We start from the raw sequence: 14,956 nt of genomic DNA, 5'->3' as shown, positions 1-14,956 counted from the left end.
CATTTGTGGTGGTGTTGTCCACATCGTGAATGGAACAGTGTGTGGAGGAATGTTATGTTCACAGCTACAGATAAGAGTAGATTTATTTAGACTGTTGGATGGGTAAATGAAAGTGTGGGCAACGAGGAGAACCCTACGCTTACTGTTGCACAGATAGACTGACTGATTGTTTTGTTGGAGTCAGTTTCATGGTGTGGGGCAGTACAACGTTAACTGCCAGAGGAAAAACCAGGCTAATCATCCTAAGCAACCTCGATGTGTCAAGACATAGAGACACCTTTCTCAATCCAGTCACATTTTCTAGATCCTTACCTCTGCAATATGCAAGATCTGCAAGATGATGGTGCACGTCCATACACAGAATGAGAGTCATTTCAGACCACCTCCAGGATGCAGGAATACAGAGGATAGAATGGCCCTCCTGCAGCCCAGATCTCAACGAAATTGAACACAGTCTCAGACTCTGTGATCACTGATCAGCTTGGGCGAGCTGTGCATGCAAGAATGATCAACAGAACAACACTGGTTGACCTGCGACGACTCCTTGTGGAAGAATAGCCAGAGGCCGCGTAACAAAACTGGTGACAAGCATGAGGAGGATGTACCGGGCTGTGGTGACAGTGCATGGCTAGTGTACTCAGTATTAAGCCACCTTCATCATAACTGATCATGAGGCTCCATTACGCATTTGTTTTAATGAAGACTATCCTTGGCTTTCATATTAATGTGTTTTGTTGATTTAAGTTTCATATTACCCGCGTACAAAAGCCACGTGCTACCAGCAGAAAAAAAAATACTGAATTGAGCGTTTGACATTAGTAGGGTAATCTGGGCACTTTTTTTATGTGACGGTTGTGACCTGCTCGCATAGGCAGGTCTGGTGCTCGTTGCATTAATTTACAACCATAATAAGTTTGGTATCATGGGAAAGAAAATCACACAAGCTTTGTAATGATATATAAATCATTGAAATTGGTCAAGAAACAAAGGAGATATGATCGACCAAAGTTAAGTTTCCAAACTTTTTGTGCGTAGTTTATATAGTGATAATATCTAAGCACTCTTATATGTTTTTCACCGATTAACAGGGACCGAAAACAAGATTGCATATTGTAACGTATTACGTACTGTAGATAATGAGAGGGAATTTCATGGAAATAAACGTGGAAAGGGATAGGTAGGAAAGAAATAAGGAAAGAACGACATTAAGTGTGACGACAAGTGCAATTAAAAGATTCAAAATTTCCGTGTGGATCTAAAGTTGATAAGCTCTGTATTCTTGACAATTTAACATGGAAAGTGAAGCGAGCTAATCGGTTGTTATTGTCAATGATCACATTTTGTCTGCCATGATTCAGTCGACGAAACAGGTCTCTATACGACGACAGAACAACATATTTGTAAAAAGAGCATGGCTTCTCCAGTGAGTACAAGCAGTATTCGCGTACGTACAGTCGGGTGTTGACGTCGTCTTTGCCTCCGACTGCCACAACAGAGCAGCTATTAGCATCAAGGTCAGCAACGCCCTCACACTGCAGTAGATAGACATGCATATGAATAAAGTTACTGCCAAAATTAAGGCTACTAGTATCTTTTTACTGTATGAACATGTAAGCAATAGACACAAGGGGGAGGACTTTTGGTCCTCCTCAACTTCACCCAGATTTTTAACATCCATATAAAACATTTTTACCGCAGAAAATGCTTACAGTACTTACTCATTGCCTTTTTTTTACAAATAGACATTAAAATGTACGTGTGGCGACCGGCAGAACAGTGCTTTTACATTTTTAACAACTATTTAGCATTCACGCGTTGGAGGCATGAATTACCGGCGGTTTCTATAGAAACCAAACATAAGGAACTTCGCGATTGCATCCGATTGACGAAATTTCTTTCTAGATGAGCACGTTTTTTGTTTGCGTTTTTTTTATGGGCGATTCCAAAATATTCTGCTGGGGTATGACTAGTGTGCAATCTTGTAGTAAGAACACCAGACTACCCTTGTGACAATTTAAGTTTGTCCGTTGTATCCCGGGTGTCGTGCATTGACCTGTGCTGGATAATGAGTCTTAAATCGTACGTGAAATTTAACTAATTATAATTATTGCAGTTAGAAAGTGGCCAGAGTCATGATATTTTGAGTATTTAATTCGTGGAAAATACATTTTGTTCTGGTGCCTGGAACCAGCTGCAAACAATAAAAGTAATGGACATCGTAAAATGGCTCTATTTAATATATCGGCTTCAAAGTGAAAATATTCAGAATAACAAAATCTTCATGTAATTGACACATATGGACACTTTTTAGCACATTTGCATCATCACTTCATATTTACAGCATTAACAAACAGCGCAAAGGCAATACGCTGATTTTGATGGTACCCCAAAATACACACTAGCCCGGTGTAAATAAACAAAATTATAAACTTTTCTACTCATTGATACAATTCAATGATGATGTGTTTTTTTCACTCCCTGAATATATTATGCAAGGTTTTATTCTATTTAGTATGTCAAGAAACAAAGAAAATTACTTTAGACATCATCCAAACCTTACAATGAGTGCCTTTAAAGGAGGAAATATTACGTACAGAACACCACAAGCATTGTTCTCTCACGGGATTGTGCTCGCCAAGTATTGTGTGTGCAGTTGAGTTGTTAGGTTATCAGAATTTGTGCTGCGTTCCGCACCAGTAAGAATCCAGAACGATTCATTCCATGTTCTGTACAGACCAAATGTACTTCGTCTGACGTGTATATGGCCGAAAACTATACGTAACTTGTATATAAGGAAGCCGGTAAAGACAAATTAGCTAGACTTCTGTGTCTGTGAAGTTTACCCATCGGTACAATGACCAGCGCTGTCTTGTAATGTCCACTCCAACACACGCTCATGCTCTATGTTAATATTCCTCATACAAAGTGTTTATGAAAAGAGGAACTGAAACCGGCGAGCCGAAACCAAGCTCTTTTCCAGACAATATATATAATGTACGTCATTTTACGTCTAGTTACAATATGCACATCCAGCAGGTAGGTTGCACTTTAAATTCAGCCTACTGACGACTCAAGACCTTTTCTGGTGCTTTTCATATGTAGGTCCGAATGCATTTACGCTTACTGCGTAAGTGTTATATGTATTAGTGGCTATGATACTTATATCATAATTTAATGTATGCTAGATATATCTATTAGATCGCCTTGTCTTGAGCTTTGACAGCAGCGCTTATACGACACAGGAAAAAAATCATTCTTCATTTTTGTTTCCTATCATTTAGTAAACTTGTAGAGACTCTTGTTGAACAATTATGAGAGAACTGTCAGTTCTCAAGCAGTGCCCCTGGCAGTTGTCAAGCAGTGTCTGTATACTACAGAAAGCCCTTGGGTTTTCAGTTAATATATATCATTAACGTCAGTTCTTTTATAAGTTAAACTTACTCGAAAGATAGAAATAGCCCTACAGGGTCATATAAGTCATCTTTATGGATCGTTAGCCCTCGGTTCTACGTACCAAGTCGTTCGGTTTTATATATACTGCTTACGAAGTATTTCTGAAAAAGAGGAACTGAAACCTGAAAACCAACGATCCGAAACCAAGCTCTTGCCCAGACATTACAGGCGCTACAATTCCGCCCAGAAAAGTAGGACAAAAAATATTATCATTTCGGCGAGGAGTGGTTTCTTGGTGCTATGATGTACTTCTCGATATCGACTGTTGTCCCTTAGTTTTGGGGTAGAAACATAGTAAAATGGAGATTTTGGACCGGAAAACTATTTTTCCCCCTTGATCATCGATCTATTCAACTTATAGGTATCATCGACTTGCAAGCATGAGTGAACTGTCTCCAACTCCCCACCGCAGCACTGTAATGCAGGAAGCAAATACGTCCCGTGATTCTAAGGTCGATCCCTACGACACACGGCAAGATCCCACCGCGTCAGGACAGAGCAGAAGGAGCGGGAAACTTGAAATTGAGAGTAAACACGACATCACAGCCAGCAAGGACGACAGGATGAGAGTAGCGCCCCCTCTCGGTGAGCGTGAGAAGTACCATGTTTTCTTCTGCTACATCAGTGCTGATGCACCATGGGTTAAAAGGCATGATCCAAACTCTTGAATCAGACGTGTTCGGTTTCAAGTGCTGTTTCCACGAGCGCGATTTCACTCCCGGAGCATCTGTCTTTGAAAATGTCTCACGTTCAATCCAGGAGAGTCAAAAAACGCCGACGGGAGGGGGGCGCCCACGTGCGCGAGTCTGAAGAAAACAATAACATTGCCGGACCGTCCACGGTGTCACTTTCCCCCGGAAACAGAGTCGGAGTTGGAATCGCAGTCGGCGTCGGAGTTGGCCTCGGAGTCAGAAGAAGAAGCGGACGGCGATTTTTCGGAGACAGAAGAGACTGCCAAAAGACCAAGCCTTTGTGAGGCTTTTTTTAATGTCACCCAGTAATCTTTTAAATATAACACTGGACAAAATAGGTTAAGATACACCCATATCCATGCCGTCATTTTTCCGTATTCTTTAAGGATACGAGCAAATATCAGCAAATACCAGCAGATACGACTCGGATCTGTTACAAATCCGAAATTTCGGATCCCTGAATCTGAACCATTTGGATGCGGACAAATCCGAAAATTGTATTTTTCGCGGATGCGATGACAGGTTTCGTAGGAAACTTTTCGCATCCTTACCTTGGGCCACGCTAAAATGCCGGAATTTTGTCGGATCCTTACCAAATTTGGCAGCCGATTCCCGGTTTTTGTTACGCATACGTATGGACGAAATTCAAATTTTCCAGATCCCAACCAAATCCGATACCTGAATCCTTCCGTATTTGTTACGACTACGTAGATACGCAATTCGGATTTTCCAGGATCCTAAACAAATCCGATACCTGCATCCCCCAGCATTTGCTAGGAATGTGCAGATACGACTTTCGGATTTTCCAGGATCCTAACCAAATCCGATACCTGAACCCCCCGTATTTACTACGAATGTGCAGATACGAATTTCGGATTTTCCAGGATCCTAAACAAATCCGATACCTGAATCCCCCAGCATTTGCTACGAATGTGCAGATGCGAATTTCGGATTTTCCAGGATCCTAACCAAATTCGATACCTGAATCTCCCCGTATTTGTTACGAATGCGCAGATACGAAACTCGGATTTTCCAGGATCCTAACCAAATCCGATACGTGAATCTCTCCGTATTTGCTACAAATGCACAGATGCGAATTATTCGGATTTTTCCGAATACTTAGCAGATGCGATACCTGAATTCCCCCGAATTCTCTACACATACACGCAAATACGATAGGTCTTTGTCTTTTTATTTCAAAACTGTACTTGATGTTGTCGACAGGAGGATCAAATTCACATTGTCTGTGCTCTTCACGATTCGGCGCTATGTCCAAGTTACCCCGGGTGAGACACCTGGCGGGGCCCGTAGAGAATTTGTTCGGCAGCTTGAGCAGTCCATCCCGCAGACCTACACTTGGCGATCCGAGTTGTCAGTCAGTGAGCTATCGGTCGACCAAGGCTAAATCCACAATCCCGATGGTGCGTCATATATACAAGAAATATTGTTATCCTTTTCCCATCTGGTCACCGCAGGAGTAATAATCCGTAGGTTACATTATTTGCGCTCTTCTTCAGCCTTCGCTGCGATGGTCAGGACGATACAAATGGTCGTGATTCCCTTTCCTGTGGCTGTGTCGTGCGCCATACAAGAGCTCCAACCGACTATGGTACAGAAGTCTGGCCATGTCCTATCTTCGTGTTCGTCCCGTCGGGGTTCCAGGCGGCAAAAGCAAAGTCTTGACCATAACTTGTGTCCTAGTGAAACGGGTCAGAGCTTCTTTCATGACTTGTCTTCGAACAGACTTCCTACAAAAAACTTCTTCAGCTTGCATATTCGTTAGGTTTGAAAAATCCACTCTTGTCTGTCATTGGGTAATGTCCGATCACATGACATCCCAAGAGACATCCCCCAGGTTACTTCCCATTGTCGCTTTGTTGTTTTTACAACTTCACAGTGAATAAATTTGCATTCGCATTCGACCTGTCTTTTTAAACCAACCACAACAAAATATAAAAACGCTAGAAAACACTCTCTGTCATTATTTCCTCCAAGTTCTTACAATGACTAAATAACGAAATGTAATTATTATAACATTTCCTGTAACTTTCTGTGAATTCATGTAAGCTAAAAGAACGAGGTCTGAAGAAGTATGTTTTGCGAAAACACAGCATGTATTGGTCTGAGCCGAGGTCAGCGCGAAAAAAAAACATGTAGTGTGTACCGAAAAAAAAAAACACCATAAAATGATAGATAATTTTACCACGGTCTATGGAACAGAAAAACGCAGCATTTCCGGCAACTCTCTACAACCTATGAAGTAAAAGGGAAGCACTCCCTCCTTAACCAAGAAGGTTTATATAAAACCTCCTTGCTTTAACCAATGAGTTTATATGTAGACCTCCTTGCTTTAACTTGAAGGCACTCATAGAAAGATTATCATAAAACATGTCGCAATGTTTTCTAAATGCATAGCAGGCTGCACCTAATTGATAAAAGCCTTAAGGTACCGATAACATAACACTGGCTTAGGTTTTTTTTGTATTGAATCCGCCTGCTCAACCAGGTACTAAGGATCCTAGCAAATCTTCTTTCCACATCTTTTACGGATCCGCTGATCTTACTGGGGATCCTACCATACCCCTTTCTGTATCTTCTACGTATCCGCTGACCCGATCAACGACTAGGGATCCTGGCAAATCCTCCTTGAAGTCTTTCCGTATCTTCTACGGATCCGCCTACCCGATCAACGACTGTGGAACCATGTACGTAGTATTTAACATTTTACTTGTTCTGATACAGAAAAAGGGAACATTTCATGTAACCTCCTGGAACATATATAAGCTAAAACGCTTTGTCTGTCCTGAGCGGGGTACGGGATTCTAGTATGTCTAGAAACGGAGTACTGGTAGAGCGCGTTTGAAAAGGAAACTTCGAAATAGAAATGTGGAGAGCGCAGTTGAAGAAGTTTTCACGCACTGAAATACCCGTTAAGCGGTGTCGTATATAGTTTCGTGTTGTTTTCCAAGGTTCAGGACCCTATAGGTTCACAAAAAAGCATTTTCGTATATCACAAGATATACAGTAGTCTAGTATATCATCTAGAATATCATTAAGTGGTACGTGGGTGACTTGTAGAGCGCGTTTGTTAATGACGCCCAAACAGAAATATTGAGAGCGCAGTTGAAGAGTTTTGAAACACGATCCAATATATAGACAACCGCCGAACGGTGATTAGAAAATTGCTAGTTCCGTGTTGTTTTCTAAGGTTCAGGACCCTATAGGTTCACAAAAAGCCGTGTCTTATATCACAACATATGCAGTAGTCTAGTGTATCATTGAGTGGCGGGTGACTTCTAGAGCGCGTTTGTGAAAGACGTTCAAAAAGAAATATTGAGAGCGCAGTTAAAGGGTTTTGAAACACGACCCAGTATATAAACAACCGCCGAACGGTGATTAGAAAATTGCTAGTTCCGTGTTGTTTTCCAAGGGTCAGGACCCTATAGGTTCACAAAAAGCCGTGTCTTATATCACAACATATACAGTAGTCTAGTGCATCATGGAGTGGTGGGTGACTTCTAGAGCGCGTTTGTTAAAGACGTTCAAAAAGAAATATTGAGAGCGCAGTTGAAGGGTTTTGAAACACGACCCAATATATAACCGCTGAACGGTAAAATTGCTAGTTCCGTGTTGTTTTCTATGGTTCAGGACCCTATAGGTTCACAAAAAGCCGTTTCTTATATCACAACATATGCAGTAGTCTAGTGTATCATTGAGTGGCGGGTGACTTCTAGAGCGCGTTTGTGAAAGACGTTCAAAAAGAAATATTGAGAGCGCAGTTAAAGGGTTTTGAAACACGACCCAGTATATAAACAACCGCCGAACGGTGATTAGAAAATTGCTAGTTCCGTGTTGTTTTCCAAGGGTCAGGACCCTATAGGTTCACAAAAAAAACGTTTCTTATATCACAACATATACAGTAGTCTAGTGCATCATGGAGTGGTGGGTGACTTCTAGAGCGCGTTTGTTAAAGACGTTCAAAAAGAAATATTGAGAGCGCAGTTGAAGGGTTTTGAAACACGACCCAATATATAACCGCTGAACGGTAAAATTGCTAGTTCCGTGTTGTTTTCTATGGTTCAGGACTCATAGGTTCACAAAAAAAAACTTTTCTTATATCACAATATATACAGTAGTCTAGTGTATCATGGAGTGGTGGGTGACTTGTAGAACGCGTTTGTTAAAGACGTTCAAAAAGAAATATTGAGAGCGCAGTTGAAGGGTTTTGAAACACTACCCAATATATAGACAACCGCTGAACGGTAAAATTACTAGTTCCGTGTTGTTTTCTAAGGTTCAGGACCCTATAGGTTCACAAAAAAAACTTTTCTTATATCACAAGATATACAGTAGTCTAGTGTATCATGGGGTGGTGGGTGACTTGTAGAACGCGTTTGTTAAAGACGTTCAAAAAGAAATATTGAGAGCGCAGTTGAAGGGTTTTAAAACACGACCCAATATATAGACAACCGCTGAACGGTAAAATTGCTAGTTCCGTGTTGTTTTCTAACGTTCAGGACCCTGTAGGTTCACAGAAAAAGTATTTTCTTATATCACAAGATATACAGTAGTCTAGTGCATCATGGAGTGGTGGATGGCTTGTAGAACGCGTTTGTTAAAGACGTTAAAAAAGAAATATTGAGAGCGCAGTTAAAGGGTTTTGAAACACGACCCAGTATATAGACAACCGCTGAACGGTAAAATTGCTAGTTCCGTGTTGTTTTCTCAGGCTCAGGACCCTGTAGGTTCACAAAAAAGCCGTTTCTTATATCACAACATATGCAGTAGTATAGTGTATCATGGAGTGGTAGGTGACGTGTAGAGCGCGTTTGTTAAAGACGTTAAAAAAGAAATATTGAGAGCGCAGTTAAAGGGTTTTGAAACACGACCCAGTATATAAACAATCGCCGAACGGTGATTAGAAAATTGCTAGTTCCGTGTTGTTTTCTAACGTTCAGGACTCATAGGTTCACAAAAAAACCTTTTCTTATATCACAAGATATACAGTAGTCTAGTGCATCATGGAGTGGTGGATGGCTTGTAGAACGCGTTTCACGTTAAAGACGTTAAAAAAGAAATATTGAGAGCGCAATTGAAGGGTTTTGAAACACGACCCAATATATAGACAACCGCTGAACGGTGATTAGAAAATTGCTAGTTCCGTGTTGTTTTCTAAGGTTCAGGACCCTGTAGGTTCACGAAAAAGCCTTTTTTCTTTTTCACAAGATATACAGTAGTCTAGTGTATCATGGGATTGTGGGTGACTTGTAGAGCGTTAACTTTGTTAAAGACGTTCCAAAAGAAATATTGAGAGCACTGTGATTTTGATATTGCTTGCGTCAGTGTTGTTTTAAAAAACTCATGATGTCTTCGGCTAGTTGAGTAGCCCTGTCTGTACTTTTTCTACAGCCAAATAAATAAATATATCAAATCATTTCTGTCCGTAAGTAGGAGATACGGAAACGGGTTTGATAGGATCCCCAGTCGTTGATCTATCCAGCAGATCCGAAGAAGATACGGAAATGGGATTTGCTAGGATCCCTAGTGGTGGATCAGGCCAGCGGATCTGTAGAAGATACGGGCGGGGATTTGCTACGATCCCCAGTCGTTGATTGAGCCAGCAGATCCGAAGAAGATACGGAAAAGGGATTTGCTAGGTTCCCCAGTCGTTGATCGGGCCACCAGATCCGTAACAGATACGGACGGGGGATTTGCTAGGATCCCCAGTCGTTAGTTGGGCCAGCGGATCCGAAGAGGGACGGAAATGTGGTTTGCTAGGATCCCCAGTCGTTAACTGGGCAGGCGGATCCGTAGAATATACGGAAAAGGGATTTGCTAGGATCCCTTGTCGTTGATTTGGCCAGCGGATCCGTAAAAGATACGGAAAAGGGTTTACTAGGATCCCAAGTCGTTGATCGGGCCAGCGGATCCGATAAGGATATGGAAAGGGGATTTGCTAGGATCCCTAGTCGTTGACTGGGCAAGCGGATACGTAAAAGATACGGAAAAGGGATTTGCTAGGATCCCCAGTCGTTGATTGGGCCAGCAGATCCGTAGAAGATACGGAAGGGAATTTGCTAGGATCCCTAGTCATTGATCGGGCTAGCGGATCCGTTAAAGATGCGGACGGGAGATTTGCTAGGATCCCCAGTCGTTAATTTGGCCAGCGGATCCGTAAAAGATACGGAAAGGGGATTTACTAGGATCCCCAGTCGTTGATCGGGCCAGTGGATCCAATAAAGATACGGGAAGGGGATTTGCTAGGATCTCTAGTCGTTGATTGGGCCAGCGGATCCGTAAAAGATACGGAAAGGGGATTTGCTAAGGGCCAGCGGATCCGTAGAAGATACGGAAAGGGATTTGCTAGGATCCCCAGTCGTTGATCGGGCCAGCGGATCCGTTAAAGATGCGGGAAGGAAATTTGCTAGGATCCCCAGTCGTTTATTGGGCCAGCGGATCCGTAAAAGATACGGAAAGGGGATTTGCTATGATCCCTTGTCGTTGATTGGGCCAGCGGATCCGTAGAAGATACGGAAGGGAATTTGCTAGGATCGCCAGTCGTTGATCGGGCTAGCGGATCCGTTAAAGATACGGAAAGGGGATTTGCTAGGATCTCTATTCGTTGATCGAGCCAGCAGATCCGTAGAAGATACGGAAGGGAAATTTCTAGGACCTCCAGCCATTTATATGGCCAGCAGATCCGTCGAAAATGTGAACGGTGTATTTGCGAGGATCCCCCGTCGTTGATCGGACCAGCGGATCCGTAGAAAATACGGAAAAGAGATTTGCTAGGATCCGTAGATTGCCACAACGCACTAGTATGATAGAGTGGGCCAGCGAACCTGTTAATGGTCTTTATGAATACAGAAAATTCTAATGACAAGTTTTCATTTCTCTCAAATATTGCATATGTTTTTATTTAAGGATTCGTGCAAACGACCTATCCGTATCCGTTGTCAGTCAGGGATCCAAGCATATACGACATCGTATCTTTAGTGTATCCGTTATCCGAGCAGATACGGTGTCACATCCGTAGGGTATTTTGTCGTATCCTTCACGGATCTGGGGTTTGTTCGCATTTGCTCGGAATCTTTCGTATCCGTGACGTAAAGATTTGACGGATGCCGTGGTATCTGCCGGGATCCGTGACCATTTCGCCCAGTGTAATGCTTTCCTTTATTTCTTCCGTGGCGTTGATTTTTTCTTCACCGAGGTCGATGTTAATAACGCTAACAGTAAGTGCTAAAATTTGCATGTACATTTGTTTTAACAAAAGTGTTTTTGATATCTAGTCAACAAAAAAGTACAAAAATTGTTATCTTTTACTTAATAAGTTTTCTCAAAATTTTTCTTCAAACTCTACTGCTCTCTTATTCAGACTGACACAGAGAGCCTCCACACCATGGTTGAATAAGGCTTTGAGAAAATTCAGAATAAGATCGACATTAGCAATTTAACTTTGATTGCTGAGTATACATTAAAGATATGTCAATATGAACCTAAAACATGTTATTAGAAGATTACAATTTCAAGGAGAGTTGCGTAAATTTCCCATCTTGTCTATCATTAAGGCATGGTGGCTCAGTGGTTAAAGCTGTTGACCCAGCACATGAAGGTACAATGGGAATATACCTAGTGGTGGTTATGCTGTCTCAAATGACATCATTTATTATCTCCATGAAAAAAGGCTTTTTCATGGAGATACTGTTTTGCGTGCGTTTGGTGTTTGTGTGTATGTTTGTGTCACCGGGTGCTTAAAGTCAGCATAACTGTAGAACATGTACATGGATTGTAATGATATTTGGTATGTGGGTAGGTGTTAGGAGGAGGAAGGTCAAGGTCGATTTTGGGCCCCCTGGTATGTGTCACTGGAACTGCAATGGCGTATTTGTAAAAAATCTTCTAAGGAGAATAACTGAAGAAAGGATCGACAGATTGTCATGTTATTTGGTACACAGGTAAGTTGGACAGAGATGTACACACTTTAGTGCAAATAATGCAAATGAGACTGAATTTGCATAAGTAAGGAGGAAAATCGTTTGCATGTGTGTCGCTGGATGCTTAAAGTCAGCATAACTGTAGAACGTGTAGATGGATTGTAATGATAGTTGGTATGTGGGTATGTGCTGGGAGGAGAAAAGTCAAGGTCGATTTTGGGCCCCCTGGTATGTGTCACTGGAACTGCAATGGCCTATTTGTTAAAATGTTCTTAAGGAGAATAACTGAAGAAAGGAACAACAGATTTTCATGTTATTTGGTACGCAGGTAGGTTGGACAGAGATGTACGCACTGAAGTGCAAATCATGCAAAGTTAGTGTATTTGCGTACGCGTGTGTGTGCGCGTGTGTGCATGTTTGTGTCACCGTGTGTGTATGTTTGTGTCACCGGATGCGTAAAGTCAGCATAACTGTAGAACGTGTAGATGGATTGTAATGATATTTGGTATGTGGGTAGGTGTCGGGAGGAGAAAGGTCAAGGTCGATTTTGGGCCCCCTGGTATGTGTCACTGGAACTGCAATGGCGTATTTGTAAAAATCTTTTAACGAGAATAACTGATAAAGGAGTGACAGATTTTCATGTTATTTACTATGCAGGTAGCTTAGACAGAGATGTATACAATGAACTGCATGCAAATTGGACTTAATTTGCATAAGTAATGAGGAAAATCTATATTTGTAGTGTTGTCCATTGCATATTGTGGCACCCCCACCTGTCAGTAGCTATTTATAGCAAAAGTGGGTCACTTCTCCCCTTGTGGGTCATACCATTGAGCGATATAGAATGGGGGGAATTTGTTTAATAAAAAAACAAAGTTTCATGGAGATTTTGGGTCCTAAGACTATTGTTTATTGATTGGTTTGGCTGTTAAGCACGCACAGATAATAAACTTCGGTTGATAAACTTGTCTGTGGCCTTACAAAGGGCCAGCCCTGTTGACAAGGACAAGACAATACAATGGAATTTTGACATACTAAGTAGACAGCATGACGAGCATGTAATACAAATGAAGAAACAAACAAAGGAACGAACAAACACAATATTTTCTGTCAATTGTACTTGTTCACAATCATGTCCAGTAGCAGGGTAAAATGGCAGAAGTTGAAATCGGGCTACGTTATATCTGACATCGGAATTTTCTGTCAGCCATTGGACGAAATCCGATGTTATCCGAAGATAGAAGTGACGTCATCCTAACTTCTGCCAGTGGCCGGGGGTGGCAGAAGTTGGCAGAAGTTAGAAATACGATGTTACCTGAAGTTAGGAGTGACGTCATCCTAACTTCTGCCAGTGGCCGGGGGTGGCAGAAGTTGGCAGACGTTAGAAATACGATGTTATCTGAAGTTAGGAGTGACGTCATCCTAACTTCTGCCAGTGGCCGTGGGTGGCAGAAGTTGGCAGAAGTCAGGGATATTTGACTTACTTACTTGACTTATGTCGGGTGCCAGTCTCCCTCCTCCGTCACCCGAAGCACTGTAGCCGCCCAGAGGCTCCTGTCCTGCATAGCCTTCCCCATGCCATCAGTTTGTATACCAGTGTCTCTTTTAAGGACATCTATGTATGTTAAGAATGGTCTTCCTTGTCCTCTTTTTCAATGTGCTGGGGTCCATAACACTAAGTCCGAGACTATTTCCTTGTTGCTTCTAAGGCAAACCGGCAAACCTTAAACGTCTGGCCCGTATCTTGTCTGACACTTTTGGGAGACCAGCATAGAGTTCCTTGTTTGTCCAGTGCTGTTCCCATGTTATGTTTTGCATTCGTCTTAGCATCCTAGTATAACAGTCGTCCAGCTGTTTCTCTAGTTTAGGGGTGACTATCCAAGCTTCACAGCCGTACAAGAGCACCAACTCCACTATTGAAGTAAGGATAACGTCATCCTAACTATTCCTAGTTGAAAGTTTTCAAATATATATCTTGAATATTCTTAACAATATATATAACTTAAATATTGTTAATCACTAAAGTCAGGGAATGTGGGTCTTTTTGTGGCAGAAATTAAGATGACGCCACTCCTAACTTCTGCCAACTTCTGCCAACTTCTGCCACCTTCCACTATAACCTGGCTAGTGGCAGAAGTTAGGGTGACGTAACTCCTAACTTCTGCCAACTTCTGCCACCCGCCGCCCTACCCTGGCTAGTAGAGGTTAGGATGACGTCACCAAACTTCTGCCTGCCAACCTATAGCTACCTTTACACTGGTATACACCTTTCCACTGGTATGATATGACGTCACATCTGACTACCGGAAGCCTCAAAACCACTCGGTAATCATCATAACTTCTGCCAACTTCTGCCAACTTCTGCCACCCTAACTTTTGCCAGTTCACCCTGATACTGGACATACCTCCTTGCTCCTTTGTAAGGTTAGTCCCACCAGCTAGGGGCAGTGTTGTTCAAAATTTACATTGCATTCATACCCTACCAGCGTCCAGGTTCTTAAACTACATTCAGGCACTTGTACTACTAAGTCACGATCAGATTTTTCCTAGACCGCTGCACCTTGTCTCACTGGTACCAAATGAAGCTATTTTGGCACGGGAAACTTGACACCTAATCGTCTTTTACACATGGTTGTTCAAATCGAAGGCGACCTTCGAAATTTCAAATGCACCATATTGAAGAGCATATATTTCAACCTGTTACTAGACGTACGTACAGTTAGGATTTTACAAGGACATGTACATGTTATGATTAATGATGTTATAAAGGCAATTGCTTATAGAGGTGATGCGGTTTCTAAACTCTACTCCTCCTTGTTGTCTGACAATTTAGATTCTTAAGCATTTAAAGTATCCAAAGACACCATAGGGTCT

Source organism: Branchiostoma lanceolatum, chromosome 9 (assembly GCF_035083965.1).
Source record: "Branchiostoma lanceolatum isolate klBraLanc5 chromosome 9, klBraLanc5.hap2, whole genome shotgun sequence".
Lineage (NCBI taxonomy): Eukaryota > Metazoa > Chordata > Leptocardii > Amphioxiformes > Branchiostomatidae > Branchiostoma > Branchiostoma lanceolatum.
This window is presented reverse-complemented; position numbering follows the sequence as displayed.